The sequence below is a fragment of the Marmota flaviventris genome, chromosome 6 (assembly GCF_047511675.1).
Source record: "Marmota flaviventris isolate mMarFla1 chromosome 6, mMarFla1.hap1, whole genome shotgun sequence".
In the NCBI taxonomy this organism is placed as follows: domain Eukaryota; kingdom Metazoa; phylum Chordata; class Mammalia; order Rodentia; family Sciuridae; genus Marmota; species Marmota flaviventris.
This window is the reverse complement of record NC_092503.1, coordinates 88,745,108-88,766,309: the sequence shown is the minus strand read 5'-3', so window position 1 is coordinate 88,766,309 and position 21,202 is coordinate 88,745,108. Positions and strand designations below refer to the sequence as shown.

The window sequence follows — 21,202 nt, the reverse complement described above, 5'->3', positions numbered from 1 at the left end:
TCAATTAAATGATCATCATCATTTATTAAGCATTTAATCATAAATATATAATGGTTTTATATTTAGATACAATTTAATATTATAAATTTTCTTCAGAGGCCAGTGAACAGTCTCATTTAACTTAAAGATTTGGTCTCAGAAAGATTCTAAGCTTGGTAGAAAAGAGTTTTTTATTTTTATTTTTGTAAGATCATTTGTAGCCTTAGGTCTCTTGAATTTTATGTCAATATTACCTAATGACATAAATTAAACATTAAATCATCAGCATTCAAAGGCCTCTCCTGATCATAGAAAGACAGGCTTACAGAAGTCTTTCTTTAGTCTGGACGGATTCTCCCTGTCAGCAAAGCACGGTAACTCAAAGGTTTGGTGATTGGGATAACATTTGTATTTTATCTTTGTACTTGAAAATTCCATTATGAACAGTAGGCTAATAATGTCTTATTCCAATAATCTGTGACTTACTTGGGAACAACCAAATTCAATTCACAAGTGTATTCTATAATTTAAGATTTTATTTTCAAGATATGAATAAAACCTATTTTACATGAAGTTTAACCTGCATAATACTCCAATTTTTTGTACTTTCTGGAATTAAAAATATATATTTGGCAGTGATGTAGAGGTAAGGCTGCTCATTTCATTCAAGACACGTGCCTGTTTTCTTCAGCTAAGTTACATGCCCAACCATTTCACTTAATTGTTTGATTTCCTAGTAATTTTCAACTCATGTTTGAAGACCACTATGCAATCTGTGTACCATTTCAACTGAAATTTAATTTTGGCCCTTTGCCCAGAAAATTTCAATGGACTTTATCTACTCAGTGAGTTTTTCATAACAACTGATTTCTTTCTGCCAAGGAACACCTTTATGGATATCTCTTTCTACCTTACAGCTGGGATTCACTTAGGGAATACAAGCTATTTTTTATGTTTGTCAAAGATATGACAAGGCAAAAACACTATGAAATTAGTGTTCTACTTCATAAAGTAAAATGTTAATATTGTTTGGGGACTATTATTGTACATGCTTACTGTTACTTCCTTTACTAACATAAATAATTAACTGTTATCATAAAATAGGGAAGAATTGAAATGAATAAAGATATACCATGTACTAAATATTTAGTTTACCTTATAAACAGCTTAGTATAATTGAAGTCATTAGTAATTGTTTTTAGAAAGCCAAAGTGACTGACTGAACTTAATTTGGATTTAATGAGATGGTGATATGTAGAAGTCAGTAAACTTAAGAGTTAATCCATAGTGATTCTCAAAACTGTTGTATACCAAAATCCACAGGAGAGCATTAAAATACAAAAATATTAGGGCTCTACCCCCAGAACTTTTAACTCAGTAGATCTAATGGGGAACCACTATGTTTTAAATCTTCCCAGATAGATCTAAAACTGCATCTGGAGTTGAAAACCTTGGTTTGTAGAAACTATAATGGAATAAGTTTTCATCTACCTAGAAAAAATTTTTTAGACCATTGGAGATGTCTAATTTTCTTTTCATATTTAACTTAATACATAGTAATGAAGAAATATTTCTTTATTACTTTCTTTCCATTAGGGAGGCATCCCAAGAAAACCAATATAAGATTGAAGCCTGCTTGGTTAAGTAGAGGGGATTAGGGCTAGGAATATGCCTTTAACTACAGCCTTAACTCAGCCATCCACATACGTCAGCAGGCTCAGCTGCCTTAATACTTCTTAAAACTTGGGGTTGGAGTGTAGCTAAGTAGGAGAGCACTTGCCAAGCGCGTGTGAGGCACTGGGTTTGATCCTCAGCACCACATAAAAATAAATAAATGAAACAAAGGTATTGTGCCCATCTGCAACTGTAAAAAAAAAAAAAAAATTAAAAATACTTAATGCACATAGGAGCCACTCAGTGGTCTTGTTCAAATGAATATTCTGTAAATCTGGGGTGAGACTTGAAATTCTATATTTTTAGCAAGTTTCTAGGGAATGCAGATGATGCTGATCCTTAGATGAGACTTTGAGTCATACTGCCTTGTTTTGTAGATCAGTGGTTCTCCATCTTCCTAGTTATCTTCTTTACTTTATGTTCTTTCCAGATTATTCTAACAACAAAACATTAAGGAATAGGCTCAAGAACAACCTTGTGAATCTGTAAGCAGAATATCTGGAAAGTAGTTTATAAAACAATGTCCAAGATTCTTCCCTAAATACTTTTTTTTTCTTTTATAAAATGTCCTCTAAAGATATGGCAAGAAGAAATGAAACTCTTTTCAGCTTAGTAGGAAAAAAAACAAACAAAGCTATGCTTGCCACCCAAAATACACTTCTATGTATTTATTGCTAGTCATATTTTCAGCAAACACAGCTGGTTGAAAATACAAAATTTAATCAAATCACTTTGATTTCTTTTCAACCCCTTTTTGGAAGATGCCAGATTTACTAATTAGTTTGGTACTAAATTAACTATTGTATAAACATAGTAAGCTACTACAGACACTTACAATAAGTGTCATTTTGAAGTTCTAAAGAAGTAAATATAAAATTTTCCTACCTGATGTAAGTTAATTGACTGATCATCCTTTCCTTATGATTTTTATATATCAAACTGATACCCATTTAAAATTAACAAAACATGTTTTGTTTAATTCTAAGTGATAGTAGTAATAGCCATAGTAATAATAATTCTACTAATAATAACAACAAATGGTACATTGTGTGTGTGTGTGTGTGTGTGTGTGTGTGTGTGTGTGTGTATGCTGGGCATTGAACCTAGAGCCTTGTGCATGCTAGGCATGCTCTCCACTACTGAGTAACACCCCTAGCCCAATAGCAAACATTTATTAAGTGCTCCCTATGTTTTATCTAAACCATTTCTTAAGCAACCCTGTGAGACATAAAATGATTATTACCACATCCCATGTAAGTGAACATAGGACCAGAGAATCTATAAGCCTTGCCCAAGATTACAGAGATGGTAAGTGGCATACCCAATATTCAAATGCCTGACTAATGCTAAACCTAAAAATTTTAACTTCTACAGCAAATATTATTTAAAATCAAGGTTAAAAAATAATAAATATGAACAAAGTGTCAAATTATTATAAAAATTAACTTTTTTAAACTCAACTTCCTTTTATCTGGAAACTGATCTTTAGAAATGAAGATCTTGGGCTGGGGTTGTGGCTCAGTGGTAGAGCATTTGCCCCACATGTGTGAAGTACTGGGTTTAATCCTCAGCACCATATAAAAACAAATTTTTGAAAAAGATATTTAAAAAAAATTAAGGTCCTGCCATAGGTGGGTGGTATGTGAGCATGTGATGCAGGGTAGCAGGGGATAAAAGCACGCTGGGGCATGCCATCAGGGTAGTATGTCTAGCTCAGAGTATAAAATTCAAATTAAAAACTACTTAGAGATTATGTAATGCACAATATCCACTATGTATTGGCTATCTAAAATAAACCGTGGTTAGCGACCTGCAACATTTACTTCACATTTTTTAACAAACAAAAATATTATTAAATGCTTGTTCTCTCTTTTCATCCTGAAAGAGCTACAAAATTGGTTATGATGTTAGCATTACTACACATTTACCTCAAGAGCTATGCAGGTAAAGTAAGATGTATACTTTGCATTTTCCTTTAAACAGTGGTATTCTTTTGTAAATAAATGTTTGCATTGTTTTTCCTTATCATACTGTTTTTGAGCTATTTATCCATGATGCTGTAGATGAGGCTCATTCATTTTAACTGGTCTATAGTCTTCCAACATAGAACCATACCACTAGGCATTTTTATATTGGTAAACATTTGGGTTTCTTCCATTTTTTTTTCTTTTGCTAACAATGTACAATAAATATATTTGTGCTTGCCTATCATGCACATGAATGAGTTTTTTTTTTCCTAAGTTATAAACAAGTGAAGTCATTTGGGCAAGAAAGTGTATCCTTTTCCAGTTTAGCAAAATGCTACCTGATTACTCTCTCCAAAGTGGCTATGCTAATTATCAGAACTTTTAACAGTTTAAGAGAATTCTCACAGAAATCACATCTCCACAATATTTAACATTCTTAGACATTTTGGTTTTTAAAACCCACAGAGCCCAGAATTGTAAGCACATATGGGCCCTCAAAATATGGGAAAAAAAGGAAACTTTACAAATTAGTGGAGGATTGAACAGAGTCCTCCAAAAATTATTCTGGGACAGTTGATTTTTCCAAATCGCAGAAAGATACATCCCTTTTTCATAATATTTTTGTTTGTGTATTGGCCTTTATTTGCAATCTTACTAAAAATATAGAAATAGTTCTAATGGTTTGTCTATATAGCCTCATATTTACTTTGGATAACCCCACTATCCTCAAATTGTGACCATTTATCTCTTCCTTACAAGATAGCCATTCTTATTACCCAGTCTTTTCCTTGGCCTTGATATGGAGGCTCTGAAGTTTCACATTAAATATGATTGTCCTTTTGTTTGTCTATTCTGGGGGTGGTTTAGAGAAACATGAGTAAAGAAGATGGTAGTATTGGACTTTCTCCGTATGAATGCTCTAAAGTTTTATATTAAGCATGGATTTGCTTCATTTTGTTCCTAGGGTTTTTTTTTAAATTATTATTTGATTAAAGAAATGTTCCTTCTGTTTCTGGTGTGCCTGAAGTTTTACTTGGACTAGATATTTTGTAGCTTTCTCTGCATCTATTAAAATCATTATATGTTCTTCATCTTGAATAACTGACTGCTATAAACTTCCTTATATATCTTCTGAGAGTGAACCATCCTTGCTGTCCTAGAATAAACTCTACTTGTTAACGATGAATATTTTACCAGATTCATGAAGGGTATGGAATTGTGGATTAACAGTTTCTTTTTCTTCTCTTTCCCATTCCTTTTATTCCCTTCCCTCCCTCTCTCTCTTTCTTGCTTTCCTCTGAGTATTTCAGAGTATTCTCTTCGAGCCTTCATTATTTCTGTTGAGAAGTCAACAGTTCATTCACAAATTGTCTCCTATGTGCAATGCCCCATTTTTCTTAGGCTGCTTTCAATATTCTTCTTTTTCTCATTGTTTTGTAGGAATTTGATTATGATGCATCTAGGTGTGCTTGCCTTTAAATTTGTCCTGATGATTTTCTCATATTTGCAAATTTATAACTTTCACATATTTGGGGAATATTTATTCTTTATTTCATCAGATATATTTTCTGTTCCATAATCTCCTTTTTCTTCTGGGATGCCAGTTACACATATGTTAGATTTTGTTAATAATGCTGCACTTCTCCGTAAAACTCTGTTTATTTTTTCCATTTAATCTTCTCAGAAATAGATCATTTCTTGTGAACTACTGTGAGGTTCACTCATACTTTTCTCATTTTCATTCAACCATTCAATCCATTTTGTGAGTTTTTTTATTATAATCATTAATTATACTTTTTTACAAGTTCTTTGGTTGCTATCTGTGTTAGTCAGCCTTGGCATTGCTGTGACCAGAAGGCCTGATAAGAACTTAAAGGAGGAAAAATTTATTTTGGCTCACAGTTTCAGAGATTCAGTCCATGATTGGCCAATTTCATAGCTCTTGGCCTAATATGAGGCAGAACATCATAGCAGAAGGGCATGGCGAAGAAAGGCAGTTCAGGACACAGCAATCAGGAAGCAGAGAGAGAGCTCTGCTCACATAGGACAAAATATAAACCTCAAAGACACTCCCCCAGTGACCTGCTTCTTTAAGTTACACCCTACCCGCCCATGGTTACTGTCCAGTTAATCCATATCAGTGGACTTATCCACTGATTAAGTTAAGACTCATAATCCAATCATTTCACCTCTGAATATTCTCATGTTGTCTCACACTTGAGCTTTTGGAGACTATCTAATATCCAAATCACAACACCACCATACCTAGAATGGTCCTCCTTCTAATATCATTGTCATGTCTTCAGCCACAATAGTGACAGATTAGAAAAACAACTTTTAAATAGCTTATTAAAAAATAAAGATTTACTGGGGCTGGGGTTGTGGCTTAGCAGTGGAGCGCTTGCCTAGTATGTGCAAGGTGCTGGGTTCAAGCTTCAGCACCACATAAAAATAAAAAAGCAAAATAAAGGTTTAAAAAAATAAAAATTTCCTTTTAAAATCATTTCAAATAATATGCTAATAAAACCATATTTAGAATCAGTGTTTTCCTTATTATATTCTGATTGTGGAATAATTGAGTAATTAATTTCAAGATGACACTTAACCAGTGAATTGATGATAAATTTAAAGTATCTCTTCTGCTGATATTTATAATTTACTAAATTTACTAGATTTATGTGAGCTAAAACCATCTCTGAATAAGAAAAACCTTTATCATAAGCTTCCAAATTTTCTTGATCAAAATGTAATTTATCTAAGATCATAATGAAAATTTAAATTAAAAGCGGATTCAGATAATAAAGATTTTAATTTTTTATGGTATTCTAACTTAAATTTTCCTACATTTAAATATCAGACATAAATTCTTAAATTTAAATATTCAGGTTATAATAAGCTCCAATTCTTAGGTTACTTTTCATTTGTTGTTCAAAGAAATCTTCATTTTGTGTAAATGTAGTTTCTTTATAGCTTCTTAAAATTGTATATGCTCAATATCCTATTACCTACTAGTCCAAAATTCCCTTCAAACAAACAGTGTACTGCTGTTTTGGCAGTAATTTCTTACTAAAATACATGGCTGCAGTTTCAGAAGCAAGAGAGGGACAATGACTGAAGTGAGCCAGTTGGCTAATACCCTGCCTCCTTCCCTCTTTCCTCTTCTGGACTTTGCGTGTCATGTTAGAAGAAAGACAGGTGAAGGTAGGACAGTGCTATTTTGTGTAATACATCCACTAATTTTAGTTCCCAGGAAGATGACTGTGTTGCTCTGGCCATGTCTCTTTGGGAAGTTATTAAATACTCATCCAGATGGCACCAAATGTTTACACAGAAGCCAAAGGTTAAGTCAGTCAGCAGCAGAAGTGCTGTAGACATGCTTACTAAATGATACTTAAATGCCAGCTCCTTGGGGCCCAGATAAATCCAGCTTAAGTGAAAATTAGACACAGAGAAGAGCATAGCTTTCGTTCTAAGAAAACTACCTTAAATATCATAAGCAACTGAGAGAAAAATCTCATCTGGTCATTTATAAATCAAATGACACTCAATTAACAGATGGTCCTAATGCTCAAAAGATCACACAGTATTCACATAGGGAATGTCTTGGAACAGTTCTTTTTCTAACTTGGTACATACAAGGAGAAAAAACAATAATTGTTTAGTAAGTTACATAGTCCCTTCCTGTCCATTCTCCCTCCCTTCTACAAATTCCCTTAGTTGAATGCTTTCTACATGCTAGATTCTGCACTAATACTGGGAATACAGAAAATAAACAATGCTATGTTTATTGCTTCCATGGAACTTATCTGGCTTAAGCAATCAGTTGGTTAAAGTTGATAATTTTTAAACTGATGTCTTGCAATTAGTATATAAATTGTCTACAAGTGTTTGTACAAATGTAATTATGTTGACGTTATTCACAAACACCAAGATATTTCAAAGGAAATAATTTTTACTTGAATTTTATGTTATAATTTAAATAGTTACTTGCTTCAATATATTTAAGTCATAGACTCAACCACCAAATAATGCTTTCTTACTAAAATTCATAAGAAACTATAACCATCTCATTTTAGGTAAATAAAATAGAAAGATTCTTATTAAATGCCCAAAGAGCATAATTCTTCTTTCTGTTCTGACTAGAATAAATGCATATGCTCTATAGCATATAAGTATTATTCATATTAATATGTGCATATAAATATATGTCATGTAGCATAGTGATTAATGGGGAAATTATTTTAAATTTTTCATTTATCAAAATCTGAGATTTACATGTTTTTCCTGAGTTGCCTAAATTTGAATCAATACTATTAGTCTTAAGAAGTTGCATAATTATTATTTAATTTATTTTCAATTTTCTGAAACTAGTGATCCAATTGAATATTGGGATTTTTAGGGTACTGTGGGCTAGTAGAAAAAAGGCAGTTGAAATTCTTTTTAAAAATCAGTTCTTTTTTTTATTTCTTGGCAAAAGATTTATGAGTGAATTAGTTGATTAAAATAGAAGCTGTTTCTATAACATAAAGTTATTTTTATCTATTCTGTGCAAAAATACAGTCAAGTTGATGCTTAAGGCCTTAAAAAGATTTATGTTTTAGCCTCAGAGAAGATTTATGTTTTGGAAAAACTTATAGTCAGCTCATTTGACATGGAGGTGATTTATATATCTTTCATTACATGAATGATTTCAGAATAGCTCCTTCTGCCTTTCTGTTTATTGTTTGCTTCTGTTTCAAAAGACACTTCAAATTGTTTTCATCGAATGTCTAAATTATGCATTTTAAACGTGGACAGTAAACTTTCTTTTCCTAGAAGTGAAATGCATTGGCAATTTGGGATTCATAAAAGAATGATTTTATTTTATGTTGGAATACTCAGCAATCTAGGAAAATAAATTAAAATACATCTGAAATGACATTAGAAAATGATGAACTGGGCAAAAGTGTTTGAAAATTATATGTAATAAAGTACATATTTATTTAAGCCATATATCCACATTAACATTAGTTTAATTTAATTTCATCCTATTTAAACACTTTAAAAATCTTTATGATTGATCCTTATATTGATCCATAAAGTAAAATTCAAAAGCAATTGCTCTTTAAACGCATTAGAATTATATTCATTCCAATCAAGTGTTCCACTGATTTTAATAAACTGAAACTGAAGGCAGCATATCTTAGGCATTATCCTTACCCTGGATCCAGCCTGCCTTTGTTTGAACCTGACCATTACTGGACTTTTCTGTCTTAGTTTTATCATCTGTAAAGTAGGGCAATGTTTCCTAATGCATGTTTTTTTAGTGATGATTTCATGAATTACATATGTAAAGATTTTAGAACAATGATGAGCTTCTAGTAAACACTCTTATCCATTATTGTTAATATTGCAATTGTGCTAACATGAATGGCAAAAATATCAATAGAAATGAATGCAAAGATCAAGAGAAACAATTAAAGAGAACTTTAGTAAAACCATTGTCTTTATGGGTAGAATTCTTTTGTTTTAGTAATACTATTAAATGGAGGTGAATACTAGATTATTCTCTTTTCTACCACCAGTATAACCTCCATGAGGACAAGAGCCTTGTCTATCTTATTTATAGCTGCATCCACAGAAACTGAAAGTATTTGATGCAGTATAGGTACTCAATAAACATTTCTTCTTCATAAGTACTGGAAACAAATATCTTTCACTGACAAAAACATTATTAAAGTAAAATATCACCAAATGCTTCAGTGAAATATCCACAGAAAATAATAAAATCACTGACTTGAATGTCACAGTGAGGATCAATGTAGTTGATCCTCTTTGTAGCTACCAAGGCTAATTAATTTAAAGTTAATTTAGCACCTCTTCCCAAACTGGCAGCATTCAAAGGTAACTATTGTGATATCACTTAACTACCAATCATGTTGGATCAATTTGAAAGTCATGCTGTTTGAGAGCAACTGAAAATATACTTTATTAAACAATTCTGTCTTCTGTTCAATATTCTATAGACTTGACCAGAATATTGTTGAAACAATTAATAAAGTCACATTTTGAGATAAGGTTAAAGAAACACTGGGTTATAAAGTCAAGAAATTCATTTTCTATCCTGAAATGTGCAACTGTTTGTTTGTTGTTTTTTCCCTTGCCCCAAGTTCCAGGAGCACCCCCTGGCAGTTGCTGCATCTATAGTGTGTTTGTATCAGAACTAAATAAATTCAATCTTAGGGAATCCAAATATTTTTATAATGGACTACCAGGAAGCATCCTTTGCCCAGAGGCAGACATTGTCTTTACTATCTTAAACAGCAAATAAACCCTTTGCTTTACTATCTAAATATCCTGAAAAAGATGGTCCAGGACTGGGAGTGCAGGGCTCCCGTGTACCATGCATGAGGCCTGTGTTCAATCCCTAGCACCATTCTACCACCCCCAACACACACACAACACAAATAGTCCAGTACAAAAGGGCAGTTTCTACCCCCTTCTCAAGACATGCAGAAACAGAAAAGACCCTTGGAAAGAAACAGAAAAGACCCATTTCTTATTTCTATACCATCTTGGCTTCTGGCATGTTTTCCTGAATATGCACTCCCATCAACCTCCTGGATTAATGTTACCAGCACAGGCTAGAACCAAAACTGTTCAGTTTGTCTCCTACGCCATTTAATTAAATTGTTAATAGGACTTCAAGCAGATAGAAGCAGATAGATGAGCCAACCTGTGGTATTGACCTCAACTGTGTGTTCCAGAATCCCAGATTCCACAAACTGAACGAATCCCATAAATTACTTAGGTCTACCTTAGAAAAGCATATGATTTTCTCACTAAGTTTCTTTATTGAACTTTCTCCTTAACTGGAGGCACACCAACAAGGATATGGGTATATTTCATAAAACTGTCAGAGACCCGTTCTGCCCCCCAGTTTGGCTCATGGGAGCTGAGCAAGCAGTGTTCCAAATCAAGAAGTCATCTTTTCTTTATCTAGGACCATATCAAGACAACAAAAACATCCAGGTGGCTGAAGCAGAATTAAATTTTTATTCTCCAAGACTTCTTTTGGCTCAGCCTCCTCCTGAAGGGTAGAAAGATAGGACATAGAGGATTTAGCACCTCACTCACAGGACAAATAGAAATTCAAAAGACTCATAGAGAATTGTTGCCAATAACCAGCACTCGTTCCCCCCTACCCCCCGAAATTAGCAAATTGTTGCTCTTTTGTTGGTCGTACTACTGCTAATTGTAGCTGACCCTTTCAGCATCTAATCAGCTCTAATCCTTGAGGACTCTTCTTCTGGTGTTTTGCTAGTCTTATTTCACTCTAGTTTATGATGTTGATTAATTATTTCACTTCTTATAGAATGTCACTCAATTTCACGTCCACTTCTTAGTTTCCCCATATAATATATTCTTGTAAGCTTAATATCTTCACATATCAAAAATATCAAGTGCCACCCCATGTCTTAAGTCTGATAATATTGATTGGAATTCCCATTCATAAGATCAGTTGAAGCATATTCAAATATGTCCTTAGCTCCAAAGATTTCTTTAGGAGAGGAATTCCAACATATTAGAAGTAGAATAGAGTTTTGAGGTTCAGAGATATTTGAGTCAGAAGCTCAACTTCATCATTTATTTGTAACATCATCTTAGGGATTTATCTTCTCATCTGTAAAAAAAAAGAACAAGTCTATTTCTTAGAGTTGCTAAAAGTTAATAATATCATATACGTAGAGTGACTAGTGAAGTTCTGACTCTAGCAGGTATTCAATAAATGTCAATTCTCTTATTTCCTTTATAATTTATTACTGTGAGTGTGTGGAAGTCATCAAAGGACTTGTTGAAATGCTGATAAATGATAATGAAATCTTGCAGTAGGGCTTCTGCCTTTTAGTTCTGTGCAAATACAAGAATATTTTTATATGTTGTTGGTATTATCCTTTTCCTTTTTTAATTTTTTGCTTGTTATAACTCATTCAAATTTAATATATTTGAGAATTATTTTGATTGATTCATTAGATACACTAATTACTTTTTTTTCAAAGCTTAAAAGTGACTTTCTGATTGCTTTATTTCATTGAAATATTATGGAAACACTAATTAAAATTTACTTGCCAACATTCTAATGTTTAATTGGAAAATTGAAAATGAGGTAGTTTATTCTTGTCTTTGAAAGCTTCATGGTCTGTTTTTAGAGTACCTCCAATCCATGAAACTAATCTAATAAGTGGAAAAGGGACACTAGAACATCCTGGGGTCTATGTGACATGTCATGATCAATCTCATGAATGTAATTTGCACTGAATTTGAGTTATGCTGACACAGCCTTAACTTATTCAGTCTGCAAAATGATGCAATTATCTAGATTGATAGTTAAACTCTGTTTCTTAGAGGTTATATTTAAAGAAATATTTGTATATAGACTGATTTGTCCATTGAGCTGCAATATAATTTTCACAGAAATGAAATTAGTTCTCAGATGTATTTAATTAAGTTTCAGTAACATTTCCAAGGATCAGTCTTTCTGTTAGCATCAAAACTGCTGGGACATGTTTTCCCACTTAACATCACAAAAAGCCAGTAAGTAATGCAATAAGTTTTTTCATTAGTAAGTGCACAAATTACCAAAATTTACCATATAATTCATTCTTTATTCATAGAAAATTCTGACTGATATCATGTTTAAAGAATTAGCTATTCGATATTTAAGAAGCTACCCTGGCATTTTTCTGAAATGATGTGCAGCATTAACAAGGTTTATTAAATCTGTAGAGTCCATCTTCTTGATTCTGTCGCCAATAAGTACAAATTGAGTCTAATGATAAAGCAGTGATTATAAGTATACTATACACGATAATAATAGCCAGTCTCTGTTATCCAAATTAGTAGAAAATTATTGCAATGTAGGAATAGCTTCTATTAATGCTAATGGAAAATTGTCTTCTGTGTGCTCTAGGATAAGTTGCCAGATATGAAAATTAAGGCAGTTTTCAACTATTTTAAGTGCTAAAGTTGAATATGCATGCAATAAGTAACCTTTAAAAATCAGCTTATTTGCCTTTAGTGTGTTAAATAAAATTATTATACTTTTCTAATCAATACATTTGTGAAGTTAAAACCAAGCATTCTACTGTGAAAAGCTCATAATAAAAATATCATTATAATAAATGGATTAGGGAGAGCTGTGTAGCATTTGGAAAAACAAAATTGGATCCCTCGTGACAACTATGCCAGTAAAAATACTGGATGGACCAAGATTTAAGGGTAAAAAGTAAATAATAAGACAAGTCCTCTAGAAAATATTGGAATTTTAAAAATGATTGACAAACAAAAAACTTTTTTAAATATAAAAAATGCATAAATGAAAACAGCTAGTATATTTGATAGTAGAAACAAAAAAACTCCTGTATGTTTTTTTAAAGGCATTAAATCAAATGGGCAATTGGAAAAAAATATTTACTACATATATCATAATAAATTCTTATTAAAAAGACAAATAACCCAGTTTAAAAGAAAAACTGGACAAGAATGTGAAAAAGAGTTTATAAAAAAATGAATGAAAAAGAAACTCTTGAACATATAAAAGAAATCTAAACTCATTTGATGCTTACAAATCAAATGTAAACCAAAACCCCTCTGACACACTATTTTTCACTTAAAAGACTGTAAATAGATTAAAAAGCTTGATAATATACTATGTTGACAAAAAAAATTGTGGAGAAACACAAATATTCAGGGTAAAATGTGTCTGGCTACAATTTCTATGGAGGGCAATTTGACATTGTAGCAAAATTTCAAATTTGCTGAGAACCAGAAAATATAGCAATAGAAAATCTCACTCAAATTGTGAGTGAGAAATCGTGCACATCCAAGGCTATGCCTTCAGCATTGTTCATAGTAGTAAAAGAAACAGCCTTGATGTCCAGCTACAGTTGAGCGGTTAGTAGAGTTATAATACTATTTTTGTCTTAGAAATTTAAAATGTCTACATTTTTATGACTATGAATGTTATTTGTAGAGCCAAGTAGTATACTTTTCCTTTCTGAATACTTCGTTTTTGTTGTGGTTTTTGTTAGTTCTCATTTTGTTTTCCAGAGTATATAATAGTCTGTTTTCCCTGTGATTACCTTCCCCCCCCCCAGCTTTTCTCATTGTCACTTGTTTGATGGGAGCACCATTCAGACCTATTACTGTATCCTCAGTAGCTTTATAGGCCAATGGTAGATGTTTCATTCTGTGACTCTCTTTATTTTTCTCCCAATTGATTCCACTGCTGCTGCTTTTCCTGTCATCTCCCTTTCTTGGTTTTATTTCTTCATTTATGTGAACATACATTCCAGCAAATTATGAAAATAATGTAAAAGTAAATTTTCTTTTTTAAAAATTGTTCTTTTTAGTTATACATGACAGTAGAATGTATCCCACTTTTGTGTTTATACATGTTGGGGAGTTACTCTGATCATATATTCAAATACAAGGCTAGGAAAGTTATGTCCGATTAGTTCTATTGTCTTTCCTATTCCCACTCCATTTCCTTTGTCTAATCCAATGGCTTTTTATTATTCCCCTCCCAACCCTCCCTTGTTTTGGGTTGGCATTCACATATCAGAAAGAACATTCAGCCTTTGGTTTTTTGGAATTGGCTTATTTCGGTTAGCCTAAAATTCTTCAGTTCCATCCATTTACTGGCAAATGCTATTATTTCATTCCTCTTTATGGCTGAGTAATATTCCATTGTGTATATATACCACATTTTCTTTATTCATTCATCTATTAAAGAACATCGAGGTTGTTTCCATAGCTTACCTATTGTGAGTTAAGCTGCTATAAACATGGATGTGGCTAGTCGCAGTAGTATGCTGTTTTTAAGTCCTTTATCCAAAGGATAAAGATAGAGGAGTGAGATAACTGGGTTAAAAGGAGGTTTCATTACAGGTTTTCCAAAAAATCTATATGCTGCTTTTCATAGTGGTTGCACCAATTTGGAGTCCCACCAATAATATATGAGAATACCTTTCTCTCTGCATCCTTGCCAACATTTATTGTTACTTGTATTCTTTATAATTTTTACAATTGCCATTATGACTGGAGTGAATTGGAATCTCAATGCAGTTCTAATTTCCATTTCTGTAATTGCTAAAGATGTTGAATATTTTTTCATATTTTTTGACCATTTGTATTTCTTCTGTGAAGTGCCTGTTTAGTTCCTTTGCCCAATTATTGATTGGGTTATTTATTTTTCTGATCTTAAGTATTTCAAGTTCTTTGTATACCCTGTATATCCTGGAAATCAATGCCTTAACCAAGGCATAGATGGTAAAGTTTTTCTTCCATTCTGAGGGATCTCTGTTCACATTCTTAATTATTTCCTTTGCTGTGAAGAAGCTTTTTAGTTTGATACCATCCCATTTATTGATTTTTTATTTTACCTCTTGTACTTTAGAATTCTTTTTGAGGAGGTTGGTTCCTAAGCCAATATGACAGAGAGTTGAGCCTACTTTTTCTTCTAATATGCTCAGGGCCTCTGGTCTAATGCCTAGGTCTTTAATCCATTTAAGAGTTGACTTCTGTGCTGGATGAGGGATAGGCGTTCAGTTTCATTCTATTACCTATGGATTTCCAATTTTCCCAGCACCATTTGTTGAGGAGGCTATATTTTCTGCACTGTATGCTTATGGTTCTTTTGTCTAGGATGAGATCATTGTATTTATGTGGGTGTGTCTGTGTGTCTTCTATTCCAGGGATGCAGTGTTGGTTCAACATGGGGAAATCAATAAATGTAATTCACCACATAAATAGTCTCAAAGCAAAAATCACATGATTATCTTAATAGATGCAGAAAAACCATTTGATGAAATTCAGCATCCATTCATGCTCAAAACACTAGAAAAACTATGGATAGTAGGAACATATCTCAACATTATAAAAGCTATCTATGCTAAACTCAAGGCCAACATCTTTTTAAACAGAGAAAAATTGAAAGCATTTCCTCTGAAAACTGGAATAAGACAGGGATGTCTTCATTCACCAGTCCCATTTAACATAGTGTTTGAAACTCCAGCCATTAGACAAAAGAAAGAAATTAAAGGGATACAAATAGGAAACGAAGAGTTCATACTATGCCTATTAGCCAATGACATCATTCCATATTTAGAAGACCCAAAAATCCACTAGAAAGCTTCTAGAACTCATAATGAATTCAACAACGTAGCAATATATAAAATTAAATCAGTTGCATTCCTATACACTTGTGATGAATCAGCTGAAAGAGAAATCAAGAAAACTATCCCATTCACAATCGCCTTGAAAAACATAAATTGGGGAATCAATCTAACAAAAGCTGTGAAAGACCTCTACAGTGAAAACCACAGAACTCTAAAGAAAGAAATTGAAGAAAACCTTAGAAGATGGAAAGATCGCCCATGTCTTGGCAGAATTAATATTGTCAAAATGACTACACTACCAAAAGTGTTTTACAGATTTAATGCAATCCCTATTAAAATCCCAATGACATTCTTCATAGAACTAGAAAAGGCAATCATGAAATTCATTTAGAAAAATAAGAGGCCCGGAATAGCTAAAGAAATCTTTAGTGAGAAAAGTGATACAGGAGCATCACAAAACCAGACCTTAAATTTTCTTATATTTAATATATCTTAGGCTCTTTTTATTCTCCCCTCACACTTGATTGATAATTTGTCATGGTATAGAATTCCAGGCAGAAGAGTGTTTCCTTTAGAATCAAAGTTTCCACTCTGTTGTCCTCTGACATCAGGGTTGCTGCTGAGAAGTCATATTAGCCTTTAGGATTCCTCTTAGTTTCCTAAGAAGTGGGAAAGCAAGAATAATGGTGTCTGGCTATTTCCCATGCTTCCTTGAGAACTGTTCATGCCTTCAGGAAAGGATATTCCCTGCATCCCCTTTCATTTGGGGCAGAACTGTCCCTAGACTTCTCCCTTCCTTTGTGCCTCCTGGAACATGGAAATTAGGATATCTCCTGATATGGAACAATTAAGCACTCAATATATAGAAACACTCCTCTCTTCATAGAGCTGGCTTCCAGATCACTGTCTTGTGTGGACTCAGCAATCCTTCCTTTGATACTGAAAGTCAAACATTGATCCTTTCATAACTTTACACTTAAACTATTACAAACTTAATCCTTCCCATGCAAAATGGAAGACCCTAAAAAATAGGAGGTAGGTCAGTAGAAAGAAGTTAAAATGAGAACAGTACTTCAATGTATGCTTTTAGTACATTTTCATTATTTCTTTATTAGAGAATAGGGCAATTTTCTTCTCTTATTACATGGTGTGACTATTTCAATACCAATTTATTTGTTTGTTTTTTTTGTTGGTACCAGGGATTGAACCCTGAGTCACATCCCCAGCCCTCTTTATTTTTTATTTATTTATTTTTTTTTCAGACAGAGTCTCACTAAGTAGTCTAGAGCCTCACTAATTTGCGCAGGCTGGTCTCAAGCTCACAATCTTCCTACCTCAGCCTTCAGAATTTCTGGGCACCACCATGCCCTGTCCTCAGCCCTTTTTTATTTTTATTTTTTTTTAAATTTTGATATAGGATCTAGCTAATTTCTTAGGACCTTGCTATGTTTCTGAGACTGTTATTGAACTTGAAATCCTCCTGTCTCATCCTCTGATTTAATTTTTAATCCTAAAATTACTAGGTTGTTTCCTACAGTCCAGTCACCTTTGTTGCATAGCTCAAATGTAAAGTTACTAAGTATATGAAATTTTGATTACATTTTATTATGTTGACCATTCTTTAGAAGATATTTAAAAGCAGAATATGTGTCGATTGTCCCTTCTGTCTGCAGAAGAACTCTGTTTCCATGTTGCCAGTGACTTATGGAAAAGTCAGTCCAAAAATGGAGAGAGTTACCATGATCAAACTAACTTTAAAACTAAGCCTATTATATGTTCCCTTGCATACATGTTAAAACAGATGATACAAATTAGTTTGACAGACCACAGCCTACCAGCTTTTTAATCTGTTAACAGAGCCTTGAGTTAACTGAAATCTAGCCATTTCATTAATTAGGTTAGAACCAAAATAAAACAAATCTACAAAAATTTGGTTATAATCAAGAAAATTAAAGGTGAAGTTACCAAAATAAGAAAGTGTTTATGATAAATAAATTAAACTGAATAAAGAATAATTACCAAATATGAAACCAGATTATTTGAAATGATATGAGTACTTTAAGTAACTTGATTAATTTTATTTCTTACTAATTAATAATGTGTATGATACCTTCATCTCTTTAGTTCACTTTTGTTCAGAAGCAAGTGGTTAATCCTCATCAATGTGAGACAAATTAAAGAATTCAGGTTATATTTCTTCCTCCAATGAAGGGCAAACTCTTCAAAATGGAGGTACAGCATCTATCTCACATAAGAAGTAAAAATAACTTGGGTTATTTTGGTATCAAGTGGGATTTGTGGATGAAGAATATAATTATCTAAATTGGATTTTCAGTAGCTATGACAATATTCTACTGAAGAAGTACAAAGTGTAAAGAATCAAAATCTTAGCAGTCATCCATCCATTCAACACCTGCTAAATGCAATTCAATGCTGGGTAATATGTGGAATAGAAAGGAATCGAGAATATATATACAACATACAAATGGATAGTCTCAGGATAGGAGTTAAAAATCACCAGTGGAGAAAAGTTTGTGGGAATTTCAGATGTCTCACAGCATTCCTGATTCAGACTGTACACTGTATTATTTAATTTATAATAGTTCCAGTTTTACAGCACGAATGGTGACTGAAAAGAAGCTATTTCATAATCAATATAATGAAAAGAAATGTGTGTTCTGAGTTCAGAAAAAAAATGGAAAAAGATTATTATTAAATGGATGCCTGCAGCTACAGGGAATGATCACAATCCATTGCATCCCATGTGGAAATGCTTCCAGGGTTATTAGATGGGATTGTTAAGCCTTGAATGCACTGTATATGACCTCTATATTTTAAATTGTTAAAGGTAGGATAAAATTGTTCATCCAATTAGGGACCTTGTTTACTGCAACCGATAATGGTTGAATCATTCCTGTCCACACTACTATTTCATAAGATTTCTCTCCAGTGACAGCTCTTCTTATTGTTCCCTAATCAGCATTACTGGGAACCTTCCTAAGGGCTTTTTTAGTATGTGGAAGACACTATTGTTCTTCATTTTGAAGACATCTATTCCTAGTGTGCCCTGACAACTGCTTATCATAAAGTGACAGATTTTATATATAAACATTAGTTTGTTTTCTGAATACTTACACATCCTAAGGAAAACTCTTTCTTGAGTCATGATAATTCTATGAAATAACTTAAAGTGGGTCATTCCTTTAACTTATTGACATAAATATCCTTGAACTATACTTCTCAAAACTGTAATGAAAATAACTTCTCTCTTCGCACAAGAGCCATATGTCTATTGTAGTTTTACTTATTTGCTTCACCTTTATAAAAAGTATTTCCTGAAAATGAATAATTTATTTCCAAAGGACCAAGTATACATATAAAACAAAATTTTATTCTGATGCCCCCAGCTTTAAATTTGTTCTTTCTGTTCTCACATAAAAGGCAGGACTATTTTTATAAAGACAGACAAACTCTGTTTCCGTTTTAATTTTGTACATTATATTTGAAAAATAGAAAATCCCCTAGTATTTTAAGAATTTATCCAGATTCTGCTTTATCTTATGTTTCAAGTCTGTGAAGCATATTCTAAAGTAATAATCATAATACTTAAACTCAACTTACTCACATAACATTTCTGTTGAAGTGGGCATTAGGTATCATATGTACTGCAACATTCCTGACATGTAGATGCAAGTAATACTTTAAAACAAAACTCCTAGTTTTTCTTCAGTTCCTTTCCTTAATTGAGAAGTTATGAATATATCTTGCTTCTCCTCACAAATGAAAATGTGTTTGAGTGCAATTAATCTACCCTATTAGTTCTACTAAACATCTGCTATATTTGTTAAACACTTCAAAATTCTATTCTGAACCAGTTAATTCTAAGTAATTTCTCAGTTAAATATTTACATGGGCTTCCATGATGATAAGCCCTAGTTTGTCTTAAATAATCAGCAGATTGTCCAGAGGGAGTTATGTGAAATGCAACACGTTATAATAGCTATCCATTGGAAATTAAAAGGGTTTGGCTAGACTTTTTTTTCATATTTTTATCCTAGACAAAAGAAGTAACAGCTTTATGCAGTCTATTCTTTAACATTTTTAATATCCAGAATTCCACTGTGGGAAAAAAATCAATGAATGCCTTTATAGAAATATGCAGATGCTGGGCTGGGGTTGTAGCTCAGTGGTTGAGTGCTCGCCTCACATGTGTGAGGCACTGGGTTCAATCCTCACCACCACATACAAAAAGAAACAAATAAAACAAAGATATTGTGTCCATCTACAAAAAGAAAAATTAAACAACAACAAAAAAAGAAATATGGAGATGCTTACATCATGAAAATACTAAATATGCTCTCAAACATCTCTTTCATAAAGGTGACAGATTGCATGTTTGTAAAATTTAAGAAGTAGCCCAATTTATAGTTATTTTTAGAGTAGACTAGATAGATGGAAAACATAGAAAAATGGATTAGGTATTCTTTGGACACAGTAAGTGGAAGAGAAAATGCACAGATTATACAAATGTGCTATATTACTAAGATATTTAAGAATATGACTCTGGAAAAATTCTATAAAATTTTAGGTAATGGTCAAAGATCTCAATAAGTTTCATAATAGAGAGGAAGTTATAGTTGATAAATGATTCATTCTTAAATAAACAAAAGGCAATCCTAGATATCAGAGAATGGAATAGTTAGAATGAGGATGACAGATAGGACTTGAAGTCCAGGTTATGGGAATAAGAATAATTATATAGAGAGCAGAGCCTTATTCCCTAGCACCTATACCCAGTATTGCTCTCTCTAGTCCAGTGTTTTTTCTCCTCTATGGCCTAATCTACTCAATGTTTATTGATCCTCTTCTATAAATGAGGTAGATGATAGAATGAAGAAGAGCTTCTGTCCTCGAGAACTTATGGGCAACTAAAAAGAGGAGTAGAGCACACACACAATGACATTTATAAAGCCAGAGTAGGAAAAAAAAAAGAGCGAAAAGGGTTCTTTTAAGCCCTCCCCACTTATCCTAAGCTACAGCTTACCTGGAGCTTAGGTTATTTCTGTAGTTTTCATAGTGATAAGAAAATAGTAAAATTAATGAATTATCCCCAAATTATAATTTCTTAGTCTGGGAAAAATATTATTTTGGTATAGTTGATTAAACTTTTAGTAATGTTAATACAAAATCATTTTTCTTTGTAAATATAAACTGATGTTTAATAAAGACAGTTGGATAATATTATCAACATCATGGTAACATAGCTAGATTTAAAAATACATCATGGAAACAATGTATCATGGATAATTCAAATAGTAAATGATATGTTAGAGATTAAAAAGAATTTAACTGATTTTTCATCATACTGCTGGCTGGGTCATTGACCTAGCAAAGGTGAAAGGAGATTCAGAGATGTGAACCTTC

At 32.7% G+C, this 21,202-nt stretch overlaps 1 protein-coding gene across 1 annotated transcript in view; it reads left to right on the top strand.

Annotated features, from left to right (window-relative positions):
* Window positions 1–21,202, top strand: part of Col19a1 (collagen type XIX alpha 1 chain) — a 312,219-nt gene that overhangs the window by 128,542 nt on the left and 162,475 nt on the right. The window lies entirely within an intron of this gene.